General features: G+C 40.1%; 1 protein-coding gene across 2 annotated transcripts in view; it reads left to right on the forward strand.

Annotated features, from left to right (window-relative positions):
• Positions 1-25,802, forward strand: part of palld (palladin, cytoskeletal associated protein) — a 300,420-nt gene that overhangs the window by 13,693 nt on the left and 260,925 nt on the right. The window lies entirely within an intron of this gene.

Consider the following 25,802-nt stretch of genomic DNA (forward strand, 5'->3'; position numbering starts at 1 on the left):
ATATGTCGAACTATAAGTTGCAAGATTTGAATTGTTGTATCATGCCTGATTTTGCCCTTACCCTGTAAATGTAGTTGGATTGGTTATTTATATCTGTCAATCAATGTTGTTTGTACCTGTTATATTGCTCACTCAGCAAAACTGTTTGGCTCCACCTCTTCCCCGAGTAGGACAGTGTTTCCTCTTTTCATTCCACCAGCAAGCTCTCTATCGGATGGACATGAGAGAGAGACTTGGCACTAAAAGCCCTTCAAAAGATACCTCTCAGCACCAATTCTGAGGTTCTTACCCTTGGGACTCACACTTCATGTTCAGGGCCAACCTGAACAACGTTGAGGAGTCTCAAGCGCCTTCACATCAGTCCTTTGGCAACAGAGGAAGACTCTTGTCTTCAGATATAGGTCATTGGACTGAGGCTGAGTTTGCTCCGGCATTCACAGCCAGAGAAAGAGGGATCTAGAAGGCTCCACGGACTTAAACAATCAAAGACTGTAATGTATATTTTCTTTTACCCCCTTTGTGAACAATAAACCCAGTTTTTGAGTTATATACAGTGTTTTGGTCCTTGGGAGTTCCAGTTTCCCTAAAGGAGGGCAAGAAGCAATCCCCTGGGGAAAGATGTCACGTCCATGCCTCTTTCACTAAGAGTTATAGCCCCAGGTGCGACGGCACAGTGACCAGTAAATTCATCCTGCATTGAGAGTAAGAAGGAAGCTCATGTTGTGACAATCCAAAGATGCACATGAAGGAGGCAACCAGATCTCCAAATGTCTACCACCCCACCCCACCATCTGCTACATTGTGATGCCCCTGCACCATGCAAAAAACCTTTTGGTCTCTAATCATGGAGACCATCAATAGCATACGCTCACTATGTATTATAAGCCTATTACGTTTTTTAACAACAAAAAACTCCAGACAAAACCCATTTTGCTTGTGTAACTCTTTGGGGAAAGAGTGAATCAGTACATTCTGTTGAGGTATGTTGGAATCAGAGCTTGTAAAAACTACTTTCCTGGACTACAGCTCCCACAGTTCCTCGGCCAGCATGGCTTACGGTTCCCACTCACAGGAACTTTGTAACTGCTTTCAGACCTTTGCTGTCAATGCACAAAGGTTTAACTTGCATCCGGGTGCTTGAGGACATAAGGCCTTGAGTCCAGTTTCAGTCCTGCACCTGTTCAATCTAATGCCTTTTGGCTTAACAAACTAATTTCTAAAGGTATGTGTTTCCTAGTTCTAACTAGATGTCTTTCCCTGTGGTCTGTTTTCTCAGAACTCCAACATATACTTCAGAAAGCCAAAATCTATTTATATCTCCTGCATAGCCATCCTTCCAGGGTACTTCTAGGTGTTTTCCTCTCACTAGAAGGATTGATGGAAGCACCAGCTGTGCCTGTATCTTTAGCTGGGTTTGAGAGAGCTTAACTGATTGCCATGATAAATAAGCAAGATGGACTTAATGAGGATGTGTGACTTTTCTATGTGGATATTAGGCTTGAGCAAATTTTTCGTTAGTTCGTTAAATTCGTTAAAAATTCATTTCGTAAGCACTTTTGAATTGATATTGAACCATCTGCTCACTGCCCTTACAAATATTACGAATTTGAATAATAAAAGTACCTTTTTTCGTTTGTTTCTGATGTCTTCGGATGCAGCTGTAGCTCCTCTGAGAGGAGAAGCCATGTTGGCATGCCTCTCAGCCAATCAGAGCGGAAGAGGGAGGGAGGGAGAGGCATGGCCATCGATCTGCTAGCATTTTAAAAAAAATGTTGCTTCAAAAATCCCCAAAAATCAGTGGATGGGTCAAACATTATGAAACTTGATAGGCAAAGAGTACTTAATTTTTGCTTCCATTCTGGCAAATTTCATCATAATAGCTTTCATAATGCAGGAGAACGAAGCCTCTGAATATTGACCATTCTTTTAAGTGGAAATGAAGCAATTCGCCATAACGAGAGAAAAAACTCCATTTCCCAGAAGCCTTAGCAAGCCAATCAAAGTGGAAGGAAGAAGGACAGGGAGGCATGGCCATCGATCTGCTAACATTTTAAAAAAATGTTGCTTCAGAAATCCCCAAAAATCAGTGGATGGGTCAAACATTATGAAACTTGATAGGCAAAGAGTACTTAATTTTTGCTTCCATTCTGGCAAATTTCATCATAATAGCTTTCATAATGCAGGAGAACGAAGCCTCTGAATATTGACCATTCTTTTAAGTGGAAATGAAGCAATTCGCCATAACGAGAGAAAAAACTCCATTTCCCAGAAGCCTTAGCAAGCCAATCAAAGTGGAAGGAAGAAGGACAGGGAGGCGTGGCCATCGATCTGCTAACATTTTAAAAAAATGTTGCTTCAGAAATCCCCAAAAATCAGTGGATGGGTCAAACATTATGAAACTTGATAGGCTAAGAGTACTTAATTTTTGCTTCCATTCTGGCAAATTTCATCATAATAGCTTTCAAAATGCAGGAGAAGGAAGCCTCTGAATTTTGACCATTTATAAAAGCATTGGGCTGAAGCAAACGTTTCTCCAATAGTACTATGCCCACTTGCAAACTACAATTCCCAGGTGTTCCAGGCCCTCTCTCCTCTTAACATTCCCCACCCCCTTTTGTCCTCACTTAGAATCATAGAGTCATTGAACAGTAGAGTTGGAAGAGACCTCGTGGGCCATCCAGCCCAACCCCTTCTGCCAGGCAGGAAGACACCATCCAATCCCTCCCAACAGATGGCCATCCAGCCTCTGCTTAAAAGCCTCCAAAGAAGAAACCTCCACCACAGCCCGGGGAGAGAGTTCCACAGCTGAACAGCTCACAGTGAGGAAGTTCTTCCTAATGTTCAGGTGAAATCTCCTTTCCTGTAGTTTGAAGCCATTGTTCCGTGTCCTAGTCTGCAGGGCAGCAGAAAACAAGCTTGCTCCCTCCTCTCTATGACTTCCCCTCACATATTATACATCATGTCTCCTCTCAGCCTTCTTTTCTGCAGGCTAAACATGCCCAGTTCTTCAAGCCACTCCTCATAGGGCTTGTTCTCCAGACCCTAGATCATTTTAGTTGCCCTCCTCTGACCATCTTGACCAAACTTTCATACAGTATGTGAATTCTTGGAAGGTATGAGAAGTTTAGAGAGAAGGAGGGAGGAAGAGGTTTGAATTTTGGACTCCAATTGTGGCTTGATTCCCCACTCAGCCACCTACTTGGGCAAGTCACACACTCTCAGCCCAGAAAAGCCAATGAAACAGGAAATAGCACTTTCAAACCAGGAACTAATTTCCTTATTCAGAGGCTGATGGCCATCTGTCAGGAAGGATTTGATGGTGTACTATGATATCTGTTCCTGGGTGATAAATGTCATTTCCTAATTGGTTCTGTCATAGAAACATGGCCTGAACTTTGTGCAAGCGACATGGATGGAACATATTATGGTTTGGTCCACCAATTTAACAAAGTTTCAGCCACAAAAACAAAGTTTCTGAAGTAGAACAATGACTTTCACAGTAAAGACAACCCAATGAAACAGGAAATAAGACTTTCAAACCAGGAACAGATTTCTGCAATTATTAAAAAATGGTTTATTATAAAAGCTATGAAAATTCGCCAAAAATCAGAGGATAAGGGAAACGTTCCAAATTTTGGTGAGCTATCAGTGTTAAATGTGTTCTACCACTGTACCAAGTTTGAAGAAGATCACTCAAAAAATGAGGGCGGGAGAGTCCTGTAAAATCTCCCCTCATGCTGTTTTTTTTTTGCCACTGCGCATGCGCGTCTGCCATTAACGAATTAATTTAGAAAATAACGAATTTTCGTTAATTTCGAATTTTTTGGGGGGCAAAATTCGGAAATGACATCAGAAATGAAACGCTGGCGCCCCCTACTTTTGAAACGAGTTTAGAATCAATTTTTTCATGGATCGCTCAAGCCTAGTGGATATACTGCAAACATCATAAACACCTTGCATGCCAGATCATGTCAGTAAATATATCTCTCATGTTGGATCAGGAGCTGTTATTTCTGTGGAGTTATGGGAGTAACACAAGTCTGCTTCTGGTCAATTGAGAACTATAATCAGGATAAAGACTTTGCTTCCAAGAGGATTGGCTCATTGGGAAGAGATAAATCCTGATCGATCTCCAGAAACAGATTTAGGGCATGACAGGAACACATATATGTATGTGCATGTGCCTTCAAGTCACCTTTTAACTTATGGTGACACCATGAATTTCATGTGGCTTTCTAGGCAAGGAATAGATTGGTTTTGCAGTTCCTTCTTCTTTGAACAGTCACATACCATACTGTGGAATGGAAAATTTATGTGGAGTTAAAAGAGCTGCTAAATAACTATAGATTACTTTCATTTCAATTTCCTCTCCAGGGGCTTTATAAGTTTCACTATACATTGTACTGCTAAGTGGAGAAACAATGAGAATATATTAAATGGCAGCAGAAATACTTGTAATGACACTGTAGTCCCATTCCTTCAACTGAAGATGTCACTGTCTTCTCAAGTCAGTCAGAAGGGGAAACCTTTGAACTGCTCATTTTAGGAAGTAACACCAGAGGGCAGAATGTTTCAGTTTTTACATATAAGATCAGTTAGCACATATACATTATGCAATCCTAAACTTTATGTTGTTGTGATCAAGAAATCTATAGCAATTAGCAACTAGAAATGAATTATTTAAAGTTTTGCAGACTGTGTGAACTTTTGAGTATGGGTTCCATTGTTTGGTTCTGCTTGAATTTATAATAGAAGAGTGGTTTGCTTTTCTTTTCTTAATGCAGCCTGTAGAACAGTGTTTCTCAACCTGGGGGTCCGCAGGGGGTATCAGGGGGGTTGCCAAAGACCATCAGAAAACACATATTTCTGATGGTCTTAGGAACCCCTTCTCTTCCTTTTTGGTGGGGTTCAAGGGTGAACTATGATTGTAGGTGAACTATAAATCCCAGCAACTACAATTCCCATATGTCAAGATCTATTCTCCCCAAACTCCACCAGTGATCAAATTTGAGCATATTGTATATTTGTGCCAAGTTTGATCCATATCCACCATTGTTTGAGTCCACAGTGCTCTCTGGATGTAAGTGAACTATGACTCCAAAACTCAAGGCCAATGCCCACCAAATCCTTCCAGTATTTTCTATTGGTCATGGGAGTTCTGTGTGCCAAGTTTGGTTCAATTCCATCATTGGTGAAATTCAGAATGCTCTTTGATTGTAGGTGAACTATAAATCCCAGCAACTACAACTCCCAAATGACAAAATCACCCCCTCCGCCAACCCCACCAAATTTGGGCGTGTCGGGTATTCGTGCCAAATTTGGTCCAGTGAATGAAAATACATCCTGCATATCAGATATTTACATTACAATTCATAACAGTAGCAAAATTATAGCTATGAAGTAGCAAGGAAAATAATTTTATGGTCGGGGATCACCACAACATGAGGAACTGTTTTAAGGGGTCACGGCATTAGGAAGGTTGAGAACCACTGCTGTAGAGTTTGGTTAACTGTTAAGCATTTGTTTTAAAAAATGTCACTATATTTAAGCAGGCAAATTTCATTAGAATCATTTCAATGCAAATATTCCAGTATAAGAGCCAATGTGATGTACAATTTGAGTGTTGGACTAGGTCTCTGCAAAATCAGAGTTCAAAACTCTGCTCAGCCAAGGAAACCTACTGAATGAATTTAGACAATTCATATTCTTTCAGCTTAAGAGGAAGGCAATTTCAAAGGTCCCTTGAATAAGGACTTTATCACATGAATCCACTATTCCAAAGAAGTCACAATATTACCAATACCGGATACATACTAGTATGAGCACCCTCCTTATTACACATCTCTTCACCTGTGCAATTGCACTGATTCACCAATCCTTGGTCACAAGATGCCCTTGTTACTCAACCTTCTTGTCCTTCTAATGTTATGTAGTTTTTAATTTTTAAAAAACTAATTTTCTGTTCCAGAAATGCAATTTTTCAAAGGGAAATATTACCATAAAATATTAAATATACAGCTCAGGAATAGTGAACAGAAGGGATGAAGGGGAGGGGAAGACTCTGATGTCGTTTCCCTGATGGTATGTTGGCACAGAAATTGAATGCATCAATCACACAAGGTAAGTGATGGGAATGTTGCAGGATCTGCAGCTATTGATGGGTTTGCCATCAATAGCAAGGAACTGGTTAATCATGGGAAGGAAGTAGACCATTCATACTATTTTAAATGTATCATGTGATAAAGTTCTAAATCTTGCAAAATAAAATGCCCTCTGAAAGGCTCATCATAAGCCAGAGTTAACTTGAAAGCACATTGCAACTACAATTCCCATTTAGTCTATAATTCAGTCACGAACCCACCCACCCCCTTCCCACACCCACCCACCCACACACACACACACACACACATGCACACTGGTGAATTTACAACTGCTGCTAATTGTGGCTATAAATAATTGTGATGTTATGCAGTAGATCAAAGTGATGGTACTACAAGACTGAAACTATTGAATTAAATAGAGATCAGAACGGATGGAATTACTGTTAAAATCAATATCAAAAATCAGTCATGACTCATCTTAAATCCCATTGATTTCATTAGGAATCTATATACTCCAGCTTAAGTTTAATGGAAGGAAAGCAGCCTGTAAATGGAACTAACAAATAATGGATATTTGAATTTCGTGTTTTAGATATACAGTAGAGTCTCACTTATCCAACACTCGCTTATCCAACGTTCTGGATTATCCAACGCATTTTTGTAGTCAATGTTTTCAATACATCGTGATATTTTGGTGCTAAATTCATAAATACAATAATTGCTACATAGCATTACTGCGTATTGAACTACTTTTTCTATCAAACTTGTTGTATAACATGATATTTTGGTGCTTAATTTGTAAAATCATAACCTAATTTGATATTTAATAGGCTTTTCCTTAATCCCTCCTTATTATCCAACATATTTGCTTATCCAAAGTTCTGCCGGCCTGTTTATGTTGAATAACTGAGACTCTACTGTACTCAAATTACTTTTTAAACTGGTATGTTAGTTCCCACTACATGTGATAAACCAATATTAATATTAATATTAATAATAATAATAATAACTTTATTCTTGTATCCCATCCCATCTCCCCAAAGGGACTCGGGGTGGCTCACATGGGGACCAAGCCCAGCAATACACCATAAAATACAACCACATAAATACATTTAAAACATATGGACATAAAATCATAGAGCATATAAAATACATTAAAAACATAGTCAAATGTTATATTTAGACCACCTTCAACATTTCTCTCCCTTACCCTTCTAAAGAAATAGGAAGGTTCATTGTCATAAATAACATATTTCATTTCTAATGTTCTACAATGTATTTTTTTTTTTGCAATACAGTTCAGTTATAAACGTCAGGATAACCTGTTCAGCTTCCAAAAACAACAGCACCATTTACTGACAATAAAACTGCTCCACGTTTTAGATGTACTCAAAGCTAGATTCAAGGGTGAGCTATTTAGTGTTTTAGAATATTCAAAGAAAAATATTATTCTATACTTATAACTTGTGCTGATTTTCCCTGAAGGCTGTGTGTGGGATGAAAAATAGCACCTCTATGATTGTTTCTCTGTGTTCCATAGTGTTGGCATCCCAGGGCTGCTATAAAATTTTATAAAAACAAGCTTGGTGGCAAGTTCTCTTTACATCAAGATCTGTTGTAAAACAGCAACATTTGGAGTGTTATAGAAAATAAGATATACTTTTCCTAAGGCACCCCATTGCTGCAATCCAGAGCAATCCAGAGTAATGTTGTGGTTTGATGTGGTCAATTCCCTAGCATAGAAACCCATTGGGTGACCTTAGGTGAGTCACACATTGTCAGCCCCAGAAGACCCATGGGTTCGAAGTCACCTTAGAGCAGTGGTTCGCAACCTGTTGACCTTGCACCAATAAATATATATGCATAGTTGCATGGCCTTCAGTATTTTCCAGGTCCCATGGAGGAGAACAACTGAGATGCATCAGTCAGGAACAGTGCAATCCAGTGCAATGCCTACTATTGAATTTTATGGGATTTTGTTGTTTTGTACCTTCAAGTCATTTCTGGCTTAGGGTTACACTAAGGAAGTGGTCCTCAACCTGTGGTTCCCCAGATATTTTGGCCTTCAACTCCCAGAAATCCTAATAGCTGGTAAACTGCCTGGGATTTATCACAGCTGAATGCAGCAGCAGGTAAAGATCTATTACCTATCACAAAGAAACAATGTTGCATCAGAAGAAGACAGAAACACTCACTACAAAACATTTCATGGAAACGACTACTCAGGACTAGCCGAAGTAGAGCACCCACTACCACAAAAGGTATATAATATAGAACATCCCAGCTTTCCTTTTTGCTTGGAATAAAAATACTCAAGAAGAATTCAAGAAAATCATCATTTTATGCCCTGTACATGACACACAAAATATTCTGCATAAAGTGGGTCCCTCACTCTGACTCATATTAGGGCCAACTCTGCTGCTACTTCATCACTGAACTCAACTTTTGTGTTGATGTGGATCATTGATGCCATTGCCATATTAGGGATAGGGTTGCCATTTCACCTGGTCAGTCTCATTTCACCTGGTTTCAAGATATTCCCCTGATGTCAGTTTGGACCATCGTCTAGCCCAGGTTCCAATGTTTAACTTTTTTTAATCCTCTAGTCCTTGTAAAAGCAGAGATTTGAACTAAAATGTTCAGATATTCTTCTGTCCAATAATTTTTCCAGAAACAATCAATCCTGTGCTTTGAGCCATGACTCACACCTAGCACTTATAGTAGCCATATAATTATTATATTAGACATAGGTAAAGGTAAAGTTTTCCCCTGACATTGAGTCCAGTCGTGTCCGACTCTAGGAGTTGGTGCTCATCTCCATTTCTAAGCCGGAGAGCGGGGATTGTCCATAGACACCTTCAAGGTCATGTGGCCGGCATGACTGCATGGAGCGTCGTTACCTTCCCACCTGAGCGATACCTATTGATCTACTCATATTTGCATGTTTTTGAACTGCTAGGTTCACAGAAACTGAGGCTAACAGCGGGTGCTCACTGCGCTTCCTAGATTCGAACCTGCAACCTTTTGGTCCGCAAGTTCAGCAGCTCAGCACTTTAACATGCTGCGCCACCATATTAGACATACATCTCATTAAAAATGTCATGTTTCCAAAACTCAAAAAATTTGTGCGGTTTCCAAAATGTGGATACTTTGTCTGAAGTGGGTACTGAGAAATCAATGGACTCTGTGGATTTTTTCTGGCTTGTTGCATCATTCTCATCTAATCTGAAACTGCTGCATTTGATGAGCATGGTTGTATAGAAAGTTGGTGTTCTATACCATTTTCCCATTACCAGTTTTGATTGAAGTTGAACTGCTTCTATATATGGAATAAGCAGGCAGCAAAATGCCAGAGTTTGTCATTCTCTCTGAGTGACACTTAGAAATATGTTCCTCATGACACCTGCCTCTATTGTGCTGACCAAGAAACTGCCCATGTAATATGGAGCAACTTCACGGAATCCAGGATAAGAAAAGGCTGCGGGCAGCACAGCTGAAGATGTTCTTCCTTTGCCTTCTGACTAGTTATAATTAGGCCACCTTTTTTTTAGAATGCATTTTATCTCAGATTATGTTAAGACATGGAATTCCAGTGCTGGGCCAGATAGTTGAAATGTTTCGGAACATAAGGGTCATTGTTCATTGGGTATGCCTGGACATTCCAAACATCAGAAATCCATTCCCCAAATTTGTGAGAACAAGCTTATGCATAGCATTCCTCCTCGGAGATTTCCATAGCCCTAGTAAGAATGTATTAGAATGTGTATAGCATAGAGTTTGCGCTACATTTTTAAAAGAGAGACTCAAGGGTCAATATTCTCCCATTCAGTTTATATAAGCTTGATAGACGTACTATCACAAAATCTTATAGGAAAATGAAATGACCGTAGATTATTGGAGCTAATAATAGTGCTTGTTATTAACAGGCTGAGGAGCCCCCGATGGCGCAGCAGGTTAAATCACTGAGCTGCTGAACTTGCTGACTGAAAGGTTCGTGGTTCGAATCCAGGGAGCGGGGTGAGCTCCTGCTGTTAGCCCCAGCTTCTGCCAACCCAACAGTTCAAAAACATGCAAATATGAATAGATCAGTAGGTACCGCTAGGGTGGAAAGGTAACAGCACTCCATGAAGTCATGCTGGCCACATGATCTTGGAGGCGTCTACGGGCAATGCCGGCTCTCTGGCTTAGAAATGGAGATGAGCACCAACCCCTGGAGTTGGACATGACTAGACTTAATGTTGGGGAAAACCTTTACCTTTAGTATTAACAGTCTAGCCACTTGTCTTAGACATTTTTAGATCTTGTTATCTCTTAAGAAGTAAATTGTATGTGGAGTCAGTGGAGGAAAAATATCTCCGTTTCTCTCTCCTACTTCTACTCTCCTCCTTTGCATTCATGTTATTTCAATTGCTGCAAGCTGAGTTCAAAGTGCAAAATTAGTTTGCACTCAAATAATTTTGCATAGATCAGAGGAAAAGGAAGCAAAATCTTGCCTTCAAAGAAGTTTCATGTAAAAGCAAACTGTTGCAGCCTCTTCTAACTTGTGTGTTTGTCTTTATTAGTAATTTTTGTCATCTTGACCACACTGGTGTTGCCTGACCACGTGTCCCAGTTTTTATCTGTAAAATGTTGGAGGGTAAGAGATGGTTAGTGTTATGATGTGATATTCAGCGGCTTATTTTGAAATGTATGCAGAGTAGTTCTTCCAATTTAAAATGCTATACTAAAAGGCGCATCCTGCATAAAGCACAATTGTTCTTAAAACTGTAGGGTTCTGCCAGCACTAGGAACATGGGAATGAACAGTTACTGAGGGCAGGGAATAACACTTGAAATCAATCTTAGTGGTTAAACTACAGTAATTGCTTATCAAAGTTCATATCTCTGCAATCCTGTGCTATTCCAAATCATTCTAAATTATTATACTTACTGGGTTTTTTGACATTCATCCATGCTTGCTTTCTGGCAAGATTGCATCTTGGACTGTTTAAAATTCTTGGAGGCAAATACTATAATTGTGTAACCAAATTTAGATGGCACATTTTTGTGGGATGCAGTACATTGCTTCATAAATATTAATGTGGTAAATTTAAATTATCACTTTAGACCATGACAGAGTTAGTAAAGAATGTTTAAAAGGACCTCAACCACATGATGTCTGGATTTTTTGTGTATGGGCCTGCTGGTGTTTGTGTGTACATATGTATGAAAGGGATATAAAAATTGATAGCAGGCTTTGATTAAGTATATCATAGTGTGGTTTGGTACTCCTTTAATGCCTGCGGTTTCTAAGGCAATTTAAAAATAACCACTATGTTCAGCCCAATAACATGTATTTGATCTGTGTCAAAATATGGGGGTAGCCACATTGTTTTATACATATAGTGAGCAGGGTTGAACGGCTGCATTTGCCTCAATACTCTCTTGAGTTTGTCATTTAGTCTTCAGTCATTAATGTTGAGGAAGTTATTAATACAGTCTTAAAATTGTCCACACATGACAAAATCAAGAAGGGGTTCGTGGTAAATGCAGCCTTTAATCACTTTCCATACAATATATGCAGCACATAAGAGTTGCAATAAAGCACCAAACAGTTGCTAAAATGGAAACACCATTATTAGTATTATTATTATTATTATTATTATTATTATTATTATTATTATTATTATTTTATTACCCACCTCTCCTTTCAGCTCGAGGCAGGTCACAACATAATTAAAATATATCATCATAATGAAAAAAGGTAAAGGTAAAGGTTTTTCTCTGACATTAAATGTAGTCGTGTCCGACTTTGAGGGGTGGTGCTCATCTCCATTTCTAAGTCAAAGAGTCGGCGTTTTCCGTAGACACCCCCAAGGCCATGTGGCCAGCATGACTGCATGGAGCATCGTTACCTTCCTGCCGGAGCGGTACCTATTAATCTATTCACATTTGCATGTCTTTGAACTCCTACTTTGGCAGAAGCTGGCACTAACAGCAGGAGCTCACCCCGTTCCCCGGATTCAAACCATCAACCTTTCAGTCAGCAAGTTCAGCAACTCAGCAGCTTAACCCACTGTTCCATTAAAAACTTATTTGTGTACACTACACATATGCTGTGCACAGTTTCAAGAAAGGATATAGTGATTTCAGGTGTTGCAAACACACACAGTAAATGCATAATTTACACTCATTAAAATTAAATTTCATGATTGTATCATGGTTTCAGAGCCAGTGTGGTGTAGTAGTTTTTGCATTTTAGCATTGGGCTGTGATTCTGAAGACTAGGGTTTGAATTCAGAGAAACCCTAGGTGACCTTGGTCAAGTCACACCACTGAGAAAGACCATGGAAAACTTCCTCTGAATTAATCTGGGCAAGAAAACCCTGTGGTAGATTCTCCTTTGGGCCATTGTAAGTCAGGACGACCCGAAGACACACAACAAATCATGGTTTCATTAGGAGAGGGGAACATGCATAAGAAATGTCATGAAACCTTACATGGTATATAATATTGGTAATACAATATGACCGCATATTTGTGGTGGATATATTCCTAATCTTACTTTGGAAATGTGAAACTATAGATGAAATGCATGACTTCTTTCAGAAGCATGCCATAGCATTGCACTGGAGGACTAAGAAGTACCTAAAAAGAACACCTCTCCAAAATTTCTAGGTCCTCCAGCATAACTCTACAGTCAGCTTCTGGTGGAAGCTCCCTCAGCATGTCCTAGGGCCCATCCCCACTGTACCTTTACCCCAGGAGCTTCTGGTTCAAAACGGAGGGTGGTCAAAGGACATCCCCTGAAAACATGGGAGGAATCACTACAAAGCTCTAAAAATGCGACATTTTCAGTTGCGAGAATATCCCTGTTCTGACTGGAAAATGCAGATATTCGAATCTCTGTATGTCCCTACAACCAGAAAATACAGGATTTTTTTATGTTGGCTTGTTCCCGGGTTATACATATCGTTTCCTGATTGGTTGTATCCTAAAAACCTGGCAACAGTTGACTAGAGGGCAAAAACTTTATCCTGGCAAGAAAACTTTGTCCTCCACACATTTAATTAAGTTTGTGACACACAAACAAAGGTTTTGCCATGTAATCAATTTTCCCCATATTTTTATAATAAAAGCACTGAGGAACAGACATGTATAACCCAGGAATATCACCCTGTAGTTCCCAGACACAAGTACACGGCCAAACTTGTCTTCACAGATGGCCATGCAGCTTCAATTACCCGGTAAGGGAACGTATACAATGATTTGCATATTTGCATATTTGCATATTCGCATCTTAAGTTTATTTTTTAAAAAAATGCCGAAGTTTCCAGCGGGCGTCCTGCAGTGGCCATCTTGGGGGCTGCAAAATACCAGGACAAAGCAGCTTGTGTGGATAATGGAAGCAGAAATTCCAGGACGAACAGGTCTATATGTGGACCTCATCTCAGATCCCGTGTTTTTTTTGCCCCTGACTAAACCCGCAATTTGGTGCTGCCTGGAACTGCCCCTAGCAGCATCCTGTAGGACGTAGACTATGCCTAGAGATAATTTTTTTATATATATGGGCATGTGAAATTCCAGAAATTGGTCCCAAAGATTGCACATTTTTGGAGCTCATCTTCTGTGCAATTGGTTTTAAGATTACGCCAAAAACCACCAAAAGTTCCCATCCTGTTTTAGCTCTGGTGGGACTGCAATTCAGCCATTCTAACAGGCCATAGACCCCAAATACTAACACTGTACTAAGTGCTACTGTCTGCTTTATGAAAAGCTCCAGAAAAGATTGCACCTATATCAGACTGAAATTAAAGTGTCTTGAGAGCATTCTGGTGTCTTATCATATGCAAAGAGGATTGCTGCAAAAGTTGTTCTAAGCAGAACTACAAGTAAAAGCATGTATATGTCTTTTAAGATCTCATGCATGCCTTTTTTTTGCTATTGAGGTATCCTCATCTTATCCTCTGTAATAACTTCAAAGCAAAGAGAATTCAACCTTCCATCTTGTTAAGCATGTATGTAATAAAAATGATTATTACTTGTCTTTACAGTGCTTTTATATCAAAGGATCTGCATGTTTAACAATTTAAGTCATAAGTTGGCAGCTTTTGCTTTACATTCAAGATAACTAAAATAGCATTCTTTGACCATGAAGAATATAAAGATAAGGTGGAATAGAAAGAGAAAAGACTGTGCATAGCTGTTAAAGATATCAAACAGTCTATATGACCACAGATCCATCAAGACAAAAGGAGACCATCAGCTATGTAGTTAAATCAGTACAGGCTCCAGAAATCTCTTTTCCCCTGTCTGCTTTCCTGCATTTCAAAAATGACTTTGACTTACAGAATCAAGAAGAGCTTGGAAAGAATCCCTATATGGGCAACAAGGGTGCAATATAGGTACATTTCAAAAGTAATACAATAAGTATGTAGTTGTAAAGTATAATGGTTTCTCATTACTTTGAAAGGGTTTTTAGAGACATTTGACATTTTTTTCCACATTTTATGCCATTCTATAATCAATTCTAAAATGTAATTCCCCCTCCAAAAAAGTAGTGGAAGTTAATAAAAAGCAAAATCAAAAAGTAATGCAATGTTATTTCTAAAATATCACATTAAATAATGACAATAAGTGATAAAAACAACAAGAGTGAAATATTTTTTACACATTACTTTTTATACTCAGATATCTAAAACCTAGAAAGCTAATACATAGTGGTTTGACGGCCTTTAGGCTGATGGATCACAAATGGAACAAGCAAATGCACAATTAATAGAAGCTAGAACTAAAGAAAGCCGAGCCTCTTCAGTGAAAAGTAACTGTATGTGCAGTCTCTTGAGGAAAATATGATAAGAGTCGAAACACATTTTTCCCTTTAGAATAATAAACTGCTTTCTAACCAGCTTTCTATGGAAGAGAAAACAGTGCAGAGCATATTTAGAAGCACTGTCAGATCCCAAAGGAAAGAAGTGTTGTAAAGAATTCACTGACAAATACCTGCAAAAATAATTAGTCTGGGGTTTAATGTAGGTTCATATTATTGAAGCATATCCAATAATAGGGAAATTGGGCTCTACAGGGTGATTACAAAAATGCATTTTTGCTGAAGTGCCCATAGGCTCCGGAATGCTTAGTTACCATATATACTTTCCCCAGCTATTCAACGTAGCTACTAGGTACTGATCTTGGTTACGAAGTTAATAGATGTAAGTTGCTGAGTCTGATATTTTTCACAATTGAGCAGATAGGAATTCTTTCTTTGTCTCTTAACTGGCAATCTGAGTATTATGGAGGCAATGGTGAAAAAAAGATTGCAGTTACTGAAAGGAGTATTATCGAGCTTGAATTTGGGGGTTCCCTCTTAAGCGAGAAGAACCTGAAGCTTTCTGCGGCAGATCCGTTGATCCTGGCAAGCGGGGAGCCACTACAAATCAGAGTTCCCCCATTCCCCAATAATCTCACCCGCAGACTGAAGAGAGAGCACCGAGTTGATGTTTTATTTGATTCGGCTGAAAAGGATGTCAACTGCAATCGATCACCGAGAAGACATGACAAGAAACCCAAAGCAGTAACTTTTATAATACAAAAAACAGGGCGGCGAGATTTTGAAATTCCCACCACGCCTCCTCCACCCGGTCCCATGCTGATTGGTCCTTGGGAGAGTGGCGCGAAGCCCCGTCCAATCAGAGGGCTCCTTCCACTTCGGCTCCTCTGCCAATCAGGGGCGAGGGGGCGGGCTGAGCTGTAAACATGATTACGAATGAGTCAATGAGAAAATATGCAAAAGTAAGTGCCGAGAGCCTAGATAAGCCCTCAAGGCGACTTATGGATCACTTTGGGGGTGCAAATATACATATCTGTCTGGTAGGCTTTGCCAGATTCCGGTGAGTCAAAGACTGATCAGATGAGCAGGTATGTTTCCCAATGGATCCGGTTCATTGATAAAGAAATTACAGCTGGAACAATCCTTGCCCTTCCGAGGGCCAGATTATCCCCCGTTGGAATGTAAAAATATAAGCCGAGCAGTCAATCCCTCTTCCAAATGGTCTTGTTCCGAAATTTGAAAGGGAATAGCCAGGTCTATTGTTCATGCAAAAAGGTATCTGACAGTGTCCTGGGGCGGGGAGATCTTCCCCGCCTGAGTTACAGCTGTTTGTCAGTTTCTCGGGTCAAACTTCGGTCACTTTTAATATTCTAACACATGACTCATATTTCATAATGGGAAGGAAAAAGGGTCATGCAGGGTACATTCATGAGATCATAAATCATGTTGTTCGATCACTCCCACCACCCTTGAGTTCAAAGTTTAATTCATAAGCTTCATAGGAACGTGTGAAGTCCAAAGAGGAGGAGGGGTTCCATTCAGTGTTTATTTTGTGGCCATGCTTGGCCTGAGGCCAGCTGGAGGGGTTGTCGAGTGTGGCAATGGTTAGACTGGGGCATGAGAAGGCTTCTGGGTGACCCTCTCCGTGTCCAACATGCAGCCCAAACTTCGCGCGCCAAGTTTCAGTGTCGAGTTCCGTGGCGCGGCAAGAGGGAGCTCATTTTGACAATCAGCTGTTGTCCTTTTAAACTTAATTTGTTTTATTGAAATAAAATGGTTTCCCGTGACGGGGGTTGTCCCAAAGGTTAAAGCCAAGATACCGATCATGCTTAGAGTCAGTTAAGGGAGATGTGATATAAAATGGATGCCAGCTCTTTAATCCATGGATGGGGAGATCTTGGAGGTTTCCTCATCCGCGATTTAAAGAGTGAGGGCCCTTCAGCCGACTGCAAGCTGTTTGCAATCAGGCTGGAGGAAGAAAGAGGGGAAATCCTCTTCAGAAAGTTCATCGCCAGTGAGAAAGGGAGAGTCCCTCATGCAAGAATCAAGAAAGGATACATAATAGCCACCAAGAGGAAGAATGAAATGATACTTTTATTAAAGGTTAGTTACATAGTTGAGGACAAAGAGGGAAGCAGAAGGGAGGCATGTCATAAGATACTGTTGGAGCATCCACACATTTTGTGATTAGGTTGGTCCCAGCATGGTTCCTTTGATCGGTGAAACTCTCTGCTGCAGGTCAGATTAGGTTGGATGCGGATGGCCGGTTTTGGTCGATCACAGGAGCACAGTTAAATTTCTACTAATGCAGATCTAAAGACAAATATACGGAAACATTAACTCAATTTTATGGTATATTCAGCATTTGCACATATGTTTCCCTTTCCCCTGCTAGCTAGAACCCAAGCCAAGAGTAATGGTTTGCATAACTTACTATTTTTTTAATTTCCCAAAATAAAAAATAGCTTTCAAAAATATATATCATCAACAAAGACTGTCAAAACAGCAGCTCACCAACTTTTTCTTTCTTTTTCCTTTCAAGTTGTATGACACTGAAATACTGGACTATGTTGCCCTTTTGAATATACTGTTGTACTAGTTTTAACCGAAAGAAGATGACAATACCAGTGTGCTCTTGCTTACTTTGCTTTTCTTTTTATCTATATGTAAAATGTATTTATTTTCCAGATTGCAGAATCTACAGCCGAGGTGGGCAGCTGTGGAACGTAGGGAGTTACATTAGCTCTCCCGCAATAACAACAAAAGCATTTTTGAGCCTCTAGAGAGCATTTTATGACATTTTTAGGCAAAAAATATATATTATAAAATGTCAATTTGACCCCTGGAGTGTTCATGTGGAAATACTCACTCTGGACTCCTAGAGCTATTTTTTTTAGCATTTTGGAGTACAATTTTATGCCAATTTTGAATGCAATTTTAAATGCAAAAAAATTGTCCCCTTTAAGCTCTTTAAGCGTCAGAGGCACTGAAACCTCTCCTCCTGCCCAGATCAATGACTAATTGTTTTTAAATTGCTATTTTCTCTCAACAACGTCAATATGTTTGGGATAGCAAAGATATTGATCTATATAGACTAGTCGCCTTTTATGTGTTAAAGGAATACCCAGCTCCACTGACACATTAAGTAGTGTAAGTATAAATGATGATTTAATCTTATGTAATGAACACATAGTTCATGTGTTCATTGTCTGCTGCAATCTCAGATGCTATGCTGGGGTTTACATACAGTTATATATTGCCCTTCATTATACTATCGTAGGACAGTTTAAAACATAGCCTAGAAAGAAAGTAAGGTAAAAGTAAAGGTTTTCCTCTGTTTGGGAATAGCAAGAGGGAGAAAGACAGAGAAGTGAAGCGGAGAAGAGAGAAGGAAAATCATGTCCATTCACTCCATATGACTGTCAGCATCAGAAGTTAGAGCAGAACGGACCTATTGCACATGTGGCAGAGGAGGAAAAGCAATGATATTGAGATCCATTTATGGGATGTGCTCTACCAACAATTGAGATATGAACCAGCAATAGGAGAGACATGATAATAAGTAAAATAGAAACCTGCTACTATCCTGCTGTAATAACAATATACCAGACTTGTGTGATAAAGTTTTAACCTAAATCTATAGTTTCTTCTCTGTATACAAACTCCGGCCCTATCTACACTGCCATATAATTCAGTTTGAAACTGCATTATATGACAGTGTAGATGGGGCCTACATCTTGTTTAAATCACAATGTATCGAGATATCAAAACCTGCAAATATCACTTGTATTTGATATTTCTTCATGGTCCATCTTGAAACAGGAGCTGTAAAGCAATCAAAGATAGAGGTGTTATGCAATTGTTTACTTGGCAGTACTTAGCCAAAAAAAAAACTACCAGTTTACTATAAACTATAGATAATTGTACTATATTAATTCTGTTATGATGCACACTTTTTAAGATACAGATGGATTTAAGATAAATATCAAGACTTCTTTCATCATGAACAAATAACATATAAACTGTAAAACGAAAATATCAGATGGGCAACAGATGTTTTTGAGTACGTATTAAAGTGATATGTGATATACCAAGCACTTAACCAGATCGAATGGTTTCATGAATTTCTTCTCAAAGTCTGTCCCAAATAAAATGTGCACCAAAATTTAGCATATATTGTTCTATAGATTGAGTGGAGCATGCAGTTTTGAAGGGACACTAATATAGTTTTAAAAGAAACATTCACTGATTTTAACACTAGAGATGTCATATCAAAGGGTTTCTTGCACAAATCAGAAAGTGAGAGTAGACTTTCTGTTCAAGTAACAGCATTCTATATATGTTACAGAAATTAGGTCAGTGAAATTCCCTCAATGCAGTTATTGTCACTGGAATGTCTGTCTCAGTAATTATGCTCAGAGCTGCGGGTTCAGGCAGTAATCCTAAACATACCTCACAGGGGGGAATCTTATTCATCTCACTTGGGCTTTCTTCTAAGTAAACATGTTTACAAGAACACTGCACATATTACACTGCAAAAACATCCCAAACACTTCCGTAATTGATATATTGTCTGATTCCGATATAATAGTTCCCAAATGGGAAGCTATTGGAAATGTTTAGAGGTGACAGTGAATTTTCACAGACGTTGTAATGTTTGAAAGCTATTCAGCCTATGGATATCCCAGATTGTCTAGAATATCCATGATAGCAGCTGCCAGTAATGAAAAATTAGAGCACGAATCATAGGAAGTAGCTTTAAGATGTTATGCCCTCCATGTGGAGCAGTAAGAATTTAGAAGCATTTATAGAAGTTCTCCAGGTGAGGACCATAACAGGAAAAATTGCTTTAAGATTCAATTGGCTTTAAGATCTTCATTCAGCTGTGTCTTGGAAGCGACCTAAAGGATACATTCTTTATGCTGCTTCTCCCATGCTAATGTCAAGGATTAAGTAGTTGAAAACCAAAAATCTATGGATAAACTCAAGAGAACATTAGGAAATTTGTTAAACCATACCCACATGTGGTTTCTGAATATTATCTCAATTGTTGGCATTCCCCACAAAATTATACTTTCAATTTTTTGGTGTGGTGGAGGCTCCTTCTTTGGAGGCTTTTAAGCAGAGGCTTCATAGCTTCATTTATATCCCACCACCATCTCCCAGAAGGAACTCGGGGTGGCTTACAGAAGCACATAATAGTGCCATAAACACATAGAATACAAGTAATTTACATCAACGTATATAACAATAACAATATCAAAAAACATAAAACAATACTAACAAAAGATAAAATCTCAACTCAGTTTAAATAAAATACTCAATAAAACGCAGCAATAGCTATTATTAAAATGGGCAATATGACCACATTAAACATCTCCGCCACAGCCAAATTACAGTAACATGAAGTGCCAATATCAATTTGTCTGGGCGTGTAGTTTAGCAGATGTCTAAAGATTGTTAAAGGCCTGCCTAAAGAGCCATGTTTTCAGCTCCCTCCAGAAACATAGCCATGTGAGGCTTGCCTAATTTCCCAGAGGAGGGCATTCCAAAGCCAGGAGGCCACTACCAAGAAGGCCCTCTCCCTCATCCCCACCACCCATGCTTGAGATGGCAGTGGGACCAAGAAGAGGGTCTCCCCGGCAGATCTTAAAGCCCACACAGGTTTAGTGTTCCTAAGATTCTGAGTCTAGCATGACACAACATAGTGACATTTCTGAACTTCTCCTGTGAACAATCTCCAATGTAAAGAGCAACTGTGACAAGGATCCCACTTCTACTGACACATCTGAGATCGCTCATGAATGTATGGTGAAAATGTTAGTCTGCTGCATCCTGATTAACAAGAGATTAGGCCCCTATCATTTGCAGTGGCTGATACCCAGTAAATCAGGATTTGGGTAGTTTTACAAGCCAAACATATTCCCTCCAGCATTGATTACAGGTCCATTACAAATGCATTAAGGTTCATATAGTTAAAGCAATGGTCTTTACCGTAGTAACCAATGGATGTGAGAGCTGGACCATAAGGAAAGCTGAGTGAAGGAAGAGAGAAGCTTTTGAACTGTGATGTTGGAGGAAAATTCTGAGAGTGCCTTGGACCGCAAGAAGATCCAACCAGTCCATACTCCAGGAAATAATGCCCAGCTGCTCACTGGAGAGAAGGATATTAGAGGCAAAAATGAAGTACTTTGGCCACATAATGAGAGGACAGGAAAGCTTGGAGAAGGCCATGATGCTCGGAAAAATGGAAGGAAAAAAGAAGATAGGCCGACCAAAGGGAAGATGGATGGGTGGTATCCTTGAAGTGACTGGCTTGACCTTGAAGAAGCTAGGGTAGCAATGGCTGACAGGGACCTCTGGCATGGACTGGTCCATGAGGTCACAAAGAGTCGGAAGCAACTGAATGAATAAACAACAACACAAATGCATAATTCTAGGCAACACATTCATTACTGCAATCATGAATCCCAGCTGATGTTTTTGATCATTTATTCTTATATCTGCATTGTGTGAGATAGCATAAAATTAAATTCAGTTCTGATAATGAAATAGAGTAAAGAAACATTCCATATGATACTTGCCAGTTCCCCATTCCCCAAATATTTCCATTCCTAAACCATACCTATCACAAGACCTTCTTTATGGAGCTAGACTACAGACAAAACTATGTAGCTGTTTCCCCTGTAAGATTAATTTTAAATTGCCTTTGGGGTTTAAGCAGGGGAGAATGGGGAGGAAGCATAATATGTCTCCTCTGACATAATCAATTCTTATGACATTAGCAGGGAACCCCTTATGTCCCTTTCAACATCTGCTTAGCTCTTAAAGCTTCTATTATTACCGTGGTCTATATAAGATGCTAGTTCTAACCTTTAAAACTCTTTACGGATAGGGCCCATCGTACCTTAGGAAACGGTCTCTCCTTCTCCCATCATCGGAGGTCGCAACGACCATCCCAACGAGACTTACTTTATGTACCGGGTCCTAGAGAAGTGCACCTGGAAAGGACCAGACGCAGAGCTTTTTCTATTTCTGCCCCTGCCTTATGGAATGCCTTGCCACCCCATATGAGAGCCATGCGTGAGTTAGGGCCTTTTACCCTAGCACTCAAGACCTGGCTCTTTACTAGAGCTTTTAATCTATGTTAATTTTATCAATATTTGTATGTATGTATTTTTATCCTTTACAATTTTATCTTGTAAATCACCTAGAGCATCGTGGATGGAGGGCAATTAATAAGTAATTAAATGATGATGATGATGATGATGATGATGATGATGATGATGATGATGCTTCTAGAAGCATATACTACTATGGTTAGGGGCATTGTCTTTAGTTCTGAAAGCCTGTGCATTTGCTTGTCTTGTCTGTTCTCTTCCCTGAAATACAAGATGGCAGCAGTTCCACAGAACAGAACATTTGTACATCTTTCTTCTGGACTGTTATGAGGTACTCATAGGTGCTAAACTATGCCCCTATGCTTCAGTATTTTTCTTGGGGGGGGGGGTGTATTATGGTTTCACTTAAATGCAAAATCATTAGTTATTTACCCAGTTTCATTTGATTAAATTATAGTTTAACTTTAATGCAAAAATCCCGTTTCTCATAGCATTCACGTGATCATGGTTAGGAGCAACCTCTCAGCATTCACACAACTTGCTATTATAACTCTCAGGATTCACACAACTGTGCCAATTTGCTGATCCATGATTCTGTGACTGTCACATAGCTTAACTGCATAACTCTATTCTCCTGTAGTTCGACTGTTCCACATTTTTAATTTATTTTTTAAAAAGAATTTTTGCAATTGCAGCAAAGGTTAGTAAAAAAAATAAAGTCAACCTTCAAATCAATAAATTGCTGCCGAGAATCCTGCCCCTTGATATCTTAGAGAAGGAAAAGGTTCATTGTGCCAGGTGTTGTTCTGACGCTATTGACTGGGTCTCTCATCAATAGCAGAGGGTGGTTTTATCACGGGGTGGTAGCAGACTGGCAACAGAATATGAACAGCATTATGCAGTAGGAACTATTATAAAAGGAGATTTTCCTCCTTCAGTGCTGGTTTGCCACCTTCATGTGATAGGCAATCTCATCAGATGGGGTAAAAACAGCATCCTAAGATGCTTTCACCCTATCTGGAGGATGAAAGCCCATGCCGGACATCACACAATACCGTGTGACTTCGGGCAAAGGCCTTGCCCCCAACCAGGTTATAAGCATCACTGGACACCTTCACCCCAACATGGGAGCCTTCCTGTGTTGTGCTGGCTCCAATGGAGCCAGTATGGGGTCTATCCACGAGGGCAATGCTTTCCCCATGTGATGGGAAAAGCGTCGCAAAGAGGGAGCTGCATGCGGAGCAACAGATTCCTTGCAGAAGCCCAGCGAAGCAGAACATTTCACCTTGGCTTTCTGATGAGGTCAAAAGTCCTTAGTGGAATATGGGCTGGTCCAGTAAGCTACCCTGAACTTGGATAACATGCTTGCATGGTTTTCCTTTTTCAGAAAAGATGAATATTTGGGAAACTATTTTCCTGAAACTAGGGCCCTTTTTACACTGCCCTATATCCCAGGATCTGGTTTAAAATTATCTGCTTTAAACTGGATCATATGAGTCTCCACTACCAGATAATCTTGTATCAGATCCTGGGATATGGGTACAGTGTGGAAGAGACCTAGACACATTTCCTTAAAGTCAGGATGTTCTAACACAGTGTATTCGAGGTGATGGACCATGGACTGGTACTGGTTTGTTACCAGGGCCGGCCCCACCATGGAGGCCACGTGACGCCGCCGCCTCGGGCGCAGGTCCCGGGGGGCGCCGTCAGGCTGGGCGGGAGGCGGGGCACCACTCTGACGGTGCCCCGCCGCCCGACCAGTGCGCCCTGGCCTTGTGGCCTGGCTGGCCTTGCCCAAGCTCCCTCTTTCGCCGCCTGGGAAGGGGAGGAGGGATCCCATCCTGCCCTCCCCGGGCAGCGAAGGCTCTCTCTTTCCAACCCTGGCCCCGCCTCCCACGCTGCGTGGGAGGCGGGGTCAGGGCGAATAGCATGGGAGGCGGGGCCAACCCTGGCCCTGCCTCCCACCCAGCGTGCCCTGGCCCCGCCTCCCACGCAGCGTGGGAGGCGGGGCCAGGGCACGCTGGGCGGGAGGCGGGGCCAGGGTGCAGGAGGTGGGGCTTTTCAGCACCCCCGCTTAATATTTAAATTTATCTCCGGATGGCCCTGTTTGTTACTACAGTAGAGTCTGACTTATCCAAGCTAAATGGGCCGGCAGAAGCTTGGATAAGCGAATATCTTGGATAATAAGGAGAGATTAAGGAAAATCCTATTAAACATTAAATTATGTTATGATTTTACAAATGAAGCACCAAAACATCATGTTATACAACAAATTTGACAGAAAAAGTAGTTAAATACACAGTAATGTTATGTTGTAATTACTGTATTTACGAATTTAGCACCAAAATATCACGATATATTGAAAACATTGACTACAAAAATGGCTTGGATAATCCAGAGGCTTGGATAAGCAAGGCTTGGATAAGTGAGACTCTACTGTATTGGTTTCCTATCCTCTGAGAGTTTCCAGGAAAGAAGGAAAGAGTTGTGGCCAATAGGCTCAAATACAGTACCAGTTCTTGACACATTGGGTGGAAAAATCCTGTCAGTTCACCATGTCAAAAAGTGCCATAATCTCTATTCTAAAGATTGGAAATCTCAGATTAATCACTTATTCTATTTCTCTTTGGTTTCTAAAAACTTTTGTTAAAGCATTTTTCTTGAGCACAAAGAATTACTCTGAGGATATAAACAGCCCTTTAATTTTTTGTGGATATATATTTTAATCCTCTAAAAACAAAAAAGCAGCCAAGTATTTAAATTATCAAATGGTTTAAACCTGACACAGCATAACTGCTTTTATCATCTCTGTAAGTAAGAAGTTCCAATATGCCATTAACATGAGCTGGCACATTTTTGTGAAAGCTTAGTGAACAATGCTGACAAAAGAGAGAGACCTACCCATGTCTCCACTGGTGTCTCTGCTTTTGTTCTTGTCTTTTCCCCCAAGGAGAGAGAAAAACAGCAGAACTTACCCAATACAATAGGCACGCCCTTACATATATTTACATTTAAGATATATTCTAATCCATAAATAATGATGTCATCTGCATCTCTTGTTTCCATCTTCATCTTTCACTTTATAAATTGAGAACAGAACTTGAATTACAGTTCTTAGAATTCTGTCTGCTATGTAACCATTAAGTCTGTCGACTGGGAAATTCTAGGTACTCTGATCCAAAATATCCCTTTCCTAAGCAATGTCCTAGAGCAGTAGTTCTCAACCTGTGGGTTCTTAGCTGGTAAGCTGGCTGAGATTTCTGGGAGTTGTAGGTCAAAACATTTGGGGACCCACAGGCTGAGAACCACTGTCCTAGAGCAAGTGGTGGCAACACAACCCCAGGTTTCTTGACTGAAATAGATTACATTGGAACTATTCCACTCTGGGATAAGCTTAGTTTATGGGACAGAAACAGCACTGGTCATTTTGGAGGATTTTTTACTCTGGGAGTTAGGCAAGGGAAATGAGTTCCTGTTGGTCCTGATGAATCCTACAGCAGCATTTGATGCCATCAACCATGGCATCCTTCTAGGTCAACTGTTGCTGATATAGAACTACAGTGACCTCAGTATTGTAGTTCCAGTTCTTTCTAGGCTAAACATTCCCAAAGGTGGTGTTGGAAGGACTGCTGTTCAGACTTTTACCAACCTGGGATTGGAATCACAGCCTGTTCTGGGTGGGATTGTTTTCCCTCTGAACGTTCAGGTTCCTTGATTGTGAGTGCTCCTAGACTCAGCTCTGTTCATGGAAAGCCAGAAGAGACTTCACCCA

Source organism: Anolis carolinensis, chromosome 5, assembly GCF_035594765.1.
Source record: "Anolis carolinensis isolate JA03-04 chromosome 5, rAnoCar3.1.pri, whole genome shotgun sequence".
NCBI classification, from domain to species: domain Eukaryota; kingdom Metazoa; phylum Chordata; class Lepidosauria; order Squamata; family Dactyloidae; genus Anolis; species Anolis carolinensis.